The 6,189-nt window shown below is 38.6% G+C and overlaps 1 pseudogene; it reads left to right on the top strand.

Annotated features, from left to right (window-relative positions):
* Positions 1 to 4,563: 4,563 nt before the first annotated feature.
* On the top strand, positions 4,564 to 6,179 carry LOC101724580 (tubulin-specific chaperone E pseudogene; annotated as a pseudogene).
* Positions 6,180 to 6,189: the final 10 nt, after the last annotated feature.

The following is a 6,189-nucleotide window of genomic DNA, read 5'->3' as shown; positions in this document are numbered from 1 at the left end:
AGTTCGATTGAGTTCTAGTATTTTATTACTTATTTTTAGTCTAGTTGATCTATCTATTTGTGACAGTGGGGTGTTGAGGTCCCCCACTACAATTTTATTAGTGCGTATATGACTTTTCATGTGTGTTAGTATTTGTTTTATATAGTTGGGTGCACTAGTGGAAAACTATCTTTCAAACTGAAGGTGAAGTCAAGACATTTCCAGATAAACAAAAGTGGAAGAAATTCATTCCCCATAGAGAATAACTCATATCCATGTGAAGAAATAAGATAAATAATTACATGTGTAAATATAAAAGCCAACTTTTTGGTTTGTAATTTTGCCGTATATCATTTAAAAGACAAGTGCATAAAATAATAGCTATAAATCTATGTTAAATGGCCACACATATGTAAATGTGTACTTGTAACAATTTCAACATAAAGGAAAAAAGATGAAGTTGTACAGGAGGTAAGGGTTTTTTTTATTTGTTTTGTTTTGATTTTTGCTGTTGAGCTAAGTTTATATTAATTCAATCTAGATGGTTAGAAATTTAAAATTTAAGCTTGAAGTGATGTACTTTGAGCCCTTAAGGAAAACAACCTCCAACTCAGATTGATGTACCCTGCAAAACTATCTTTCAAAACTGATGGAGAAATAAGATACTTTCATGACAAAGAGCACCTTAGGAACTTCATGAATACTGAACCAGCACTCCAAAAAATTTTAGACAATATCTTAGGAAAATAAATTTAAATTTTAATCTCGAGGATAACAGCAAAAATAACTCATCAGCATTAAAAAGGAAATGAGAAAGAGATCAAAATATTACACTAAATGAAAATTAAGAAAGCATTAGTGAGGAATTGAGGAAAAAGCATGAGACATAGACAAAATAAAACAAGAAACCACAGAGGTCAGACCTTTCTTATCTGCAATTATGTTAAATATAATGGGTTAAATTCTCCAATTTAAAGACAGAGAGTATCAAAATGTGTGTGTGTGTGTGTGTGTATGTGTGTGTGTGTGTGGAAGGAAATATGACACAATTATATGTTGTTTATAGAAGATTAACTTTAGATACAAAGACACAAATAGAAAATAAAAAGTTAGAAAATATATCTATGTGTATAGTAACCAAAAGAAAGCTTAAGTGGCTATATTCAAGATCAGACAAAATAAATTTTAACTCAAAAATTTATTAACTCAGGAGGCTGAGGTGGGAGAATCACAAATTTGAGCCCAGTCTGGGCAACTTGAGACTTAGTGAGACTCTGCCTTAAAATATAAAATAAAAAAAGGCCAAGGATGTACCTCACTGTGAAGGCCTTGGGTTAAATTTCCAGAACTACAAAAAAAAAAAAATCTAATGAAAAAACAAAAATGGCTATTTCATACCAATAAAGGGTGGAATACGCAGGATTTAACAGATGGTCAGTAATTATAAACATGAACACCTAACATCAGGGTCTCAAATTACATGCAATAAAATGTGACTTAATTGAAAGGAGAAATAGATAGATCTATAATAATAGTTGGAGATTTTAATATTTTATGTTTAGTAATTGAGGGAATGAGTAGAAAGATGACCAATAAGGAAAAAGAAATCTTGACCAACATTCTTCCTGTAAAACAACTGGACCCAACAGACAGATACATAACATTCCACCTCAAAAGAACAGAATATAAATTTTTCTCAAGTGCACATGAAATATTCTTCAGAATATACTATTGTTAGACCATAAAACAAACCTTAATAAATTTAGAAAGACTGATATAAGTAGTTTTTTCTTAGGTCATAATGGAACACTCAATTTGCTATGGAAACAAAATTGAGAAATTCATAAATATAAAACAAGTAGTAGACCAAAGAAGAAATCAAAAGAAAATTACATTGAGATGAATAAGGATGATAATACAATATATAAAACTTATGGGTTATAATGATAGCATTTCTCAGTGGTAAATTTATAGCTGTAAGTGCTTATATTAAATTAAGAAGAGAATCTCAAATTAATAACCAACTGTACATCTTAAATAACTGGAAAAGAACAAATCAAATCCAAAGCATATGGAAAAGGAAACAATAATGTTTAGAAGGGGGTTTAAAAAAACCTAAGCAACAGGAAAACAATAGAATCAACAGAATCAAAAGATAATTCTTTGAAAAGATCAATAAAATTGGCTAGTTGACTGAAGGACAAGGGGAGAGATCTTTAGAGAAACTGAAAAATAACAGAAAATGAAATTTTCAACTTTTTTCTGTGTGGTTGCTAATGTTAAATAGCAGCTCATTTAAAAATATATTTGAGGGCCGGGGATTTAGCTCAGTGGTTTCGCTGCCTGCTGCACAAACACAAGGACTGGAGTTCGATCCCTGGTATCAACCCCCCCCCCAAAACAACAACAACAACAACAACAAAAATATATTTGAATATGTAATCCACAGGAATAAAACTTGTATCATCTACACTTTTATGGTGAAAACTAGTTCAGAATAATTTTTTGGCAATATGTTCATGGTTTGAGAAAAAGTTAAGCACATTTGTTCCCATGAAAAAAATTTTATCAGAATATGTTGGTGCATTATTATAACAAAAAACAAATTTGTGCTCTAGAACAGTGGTGAACAATATGTCAGCTACCTGCCACAAGGGCCATTAGTCACTTGAAACAGTGCCAATCTGAATTTTGATGTGAAATGTGGGGAATTGGACTGGCAGATGTGGTGACCATGTGGTGTATCTGGCCCTTTGAAACTGGTGGGCACGAAAATGCCACTATTAGTTTGAGAGTGTTTTAGTTTGCTAAGGCTACCGTAAGAAGATACCAAAAATTAAATGGCTTAAACCGCTGATATTTATTGTTTTACTGTCATGGAGGTTAGGAGTCTGAGGTCAAGGTGTCAGGAAGGTTAGTTCCTTTTGAGGTCTTTTTAAAAAAATGATATATTGAATCAGGTTTGAAGCCCTGGCCAGAGGCCAAAAAATTCTTTTTGTGTACCTGACTGATGCCAAACCTAAACAACTTCCCTTATCTGGGCTTTCATACTCCTGGCCACTGTGCACCTTCCCTAACTGCCCCAGGAGCCTGTGCCACACAGCTAGGCATGACCCTTATGCTCTGGAGCCCATGAAGTTATTCAGAGTGGTCAATGCACAGGGAGCCCAGCAGCACTCGGCCCTGCCTTGGTACGCTGCCCCCTCACAGCTCACACTTTCTGTTTCTCTGGCCCTGATGCAACCCCTCTGTGACCCTGCATGACTGCCTTCTCCAAACTGAAACTGTCATTAAAAGGAGTTCTGCCTTCCATTTATCTTAGCGAGTGTTGTGTCCCACAGTCAAAAGATTCTTCAAGTTTTATAAAGTGATTGGTGAGCAAGATGACATGACCATGAAACTGACTCAAACACAGCTTCATGGGGGTCTGCTGTTGGTTAATTGATTACGCAAATAAGCTTGGGAAGAAACTTACCTGTCGTGCTTCAGTTTTGCTGCTTGTATTGTGTCTTCTAGTGGTTTCCACATCTTTCCTTATTCAAATTTCCTTGGTGCTTATATATTAAAAATGAACACTTTTAACCAGCTAAACTCCAAGGACTAGAGCCCAGGTGGAATCTACTGTAGAGCAAGAGGAGCCACAGGCCTCCTGAGCCACAGTGTCATGGACCAGACGTTCAGGTGTGTTTCCTGGGACAGCCTGTAATTAGCAGAGGTCTATGCCAGGAGCCCTCATTTCTTTGGCACTGCTGTTTATTATTTATGGCAGAGCCCTAGTTTGTCCCTATGATTTGGGTGACCCCTGGGGAGAAAGTGTAGGTTGGGCAGTCCCACAGTAGAGATAAGTGGGTCCTGGGAATCATTGGAGTTGTCTAGATGGGGACGGCAGCCTACCCATTCTCTTTGCTTCTGCATCCCTGGTTGCTCTTCCCAGCAAATTTCATGCTGCCCACACTGTCAGAGACATTGTGGGTCATACCTTTGGAGGCCAGTAGCCCTATGTTTAATCTAGAGGAGCTCTCCAGGGCAAGGGAACAAATAGCTCATTCTTAGACCTCCAGCCCCACCTCAATACCTGCCAAAGAAACTCAATTGCTTAAATAACGCAATCCCACTAGCCAGTGTGTTTGGGCCTTACCAAGTGCTGCTGCATGTCACCATGCAAAGGGACTCTTGGGACAAGAGGCTCCTTAGTCAAGTTGGGCTGCTACAACAAAGCTACCACACACTGGCTGGTTTAAGTAACAAATGTTTATTTCTCATAGGAGGCTGAGAAGTCTAAGATTAAGGCACTGGCAGATCTGTTTTCTGGTGAGGAGTTGCCTCCCAGTTGGCAGATAACTTTTTTCATATTGTATCCTCACATGGAGGGCAGGGTTAGAGAAAGATTCAATATACAAATTTTGGAGGGACATTTTCATCCATAGAAGAAGCTAACTGTGCTGTTTAAGGAGAGACATATTGGAAGCGTCTTCTCTGGAAGTGTCTTCTCTGGAAGAGTCTTAGTGGGTCTCCTCATGAGGAGGGTGTGGCGCGCAGACCACCCAGGCTGGCCGCAGGCAGATCTGCTTTTGGATTCTTATAATGAGTGACACTTTACCATCAGGTGTCATTGGTCGAAGAGTTGAAGTTAATGGAGGACATGCAACGGTGTGTTTTTCTGGCCTCATCCCTCCTGTGGCAGGACTCTGGTTGGGAGTAGAGTGGGACAATCCTGAGAGAGGAAAGCATGATGGGAGCCACAAAGGGACTGTGTATTTTAAATGCAGTCACCTAACAGGAGGATCCTTTATTCGTCCAAACAAGGTAAATTTTGGAGTGGACTTTCTTACTGCAATTAAGAACTGGTATGAAGCAGAGGACGATAGAAAAGAGCATATTGTTATAATTGGAAATAAACCTGTGGAAACTGTTGGTTTTGACTCTATTATAAAACAGCCGCATCTGCTGACCAATTTGAAAGAAGTTTCTCTGAGGAACTGTGCAGTGAGTTGCGCTGGTGAAAAAGGAGGAATCGCCAAAGCCTGTCAGAATATTAGAGTATTAGATTTGTCAAAAAACCTGTTGTCATCCTGGGATGAAGTGATCTGTATTGCCCTTCAGCTCGAGCACCTGGAGATTCTTAATATGAGTGAGAATAAAATGAAGTTTCCTTCTGCTTTGCCATATCTAACTGGAACATTTTCTACACTGAAGGTTTTAGTCCTTAATCAAACAGGAATAACATGGGCAGAGGTCCTCTGTTGTGCCCCTGGGTGGCCAGTCCTTGAGGAGTTGTATCTCAGTGCAAACAGGATTTGCATTTCAGAAAGACCGACTGATGTTCTACAAACTCTCAAGTTATTAGACCTTTCCTCTAATCCATTAATTGACGAAAACCAGCTATTCCTGATTGCATATCTGCCTAGATTAGAAAGACTAAACTTTCTGCCACTGAAATGTCTTCTATACATTTTGCGGGCGCTGGAATTGGCTGCAGGACATCCATGTTCCCATCCTTGCAGTACCTTTTAGTGGATGAGAACCAGATATCACATTGGTCATTTATCAATGAGCTGGATAAGCTACAGAGCCTGCACACATTGTCCTGCTTAAGAAACCCCCTGACTGAAGGAAGCAAAAAGGCTCAGGTCACTCGGCAGTTCATCATTGCCGAAATTAGTCAGCTGAAGACCCTGAACACATGTGAGATTCTTCCAGAGTAAAGACATGGAGCTGAGCTTGATTACCAGAAAGCTTTTGGAAATGAATGGAAAAAGGCTGGTGGACATCAGTATCCAGACAAAAACAGACCAAATGAAGACTTTGTTGCAGCCCATCCTAGATACCAGTTCCTCTGCACAAATACGGAGGACCTGAGGATGGGGAATTTAAAATACAAAGATCAGCTGCTAACACTAAGGATAAAATGTCCAAGTCAACTTGAACAGAAAGTCCTAGAGAAGCAACTGCCAGGCTCCATGACAGTTCAAAAAGTCAAAGGACTGCTGTCTCCGAAAAGTTCCTTTGTCAGAACTTCTATTGTCCTATGAAAGTCCCCAAATGCCTGGCAGCGAAATTGAACTAGAAAATGATCTACAGTCATTACAGTTTTATTCTGTAGAGAATGGAGATTGTCTGTTAGTGCAATAGTAACAACCAACTAATAAAATTTAGAGACTAGACTACTCATCATGACTGGGGTTCACCGGAAAATGATTTATTGGAACC

Source organism: Heterocephalus glaber, unplaced genomic scaffold (genome assembly GCF_053883595.1).
Source record: "Heterocephalus glaber isolate CG9 unplaced genomic scaffold, H.glaber_assembly_v1.0 deba00000122, whole genome shotgun sequence".
NCBI classification, from domain to species: domain Eukaryota; kingdom Metazoa; phylum Chordata; class Mammalia; order Rodentia; family Bathyergidae; genus Heterocephalus; species Heterocephalus glaber.
The sequence above is the reverse complement of the archived record's forward strand: the minus strand, read 5'-3'. Positions and strand labels throughout refer to the sequence as shown.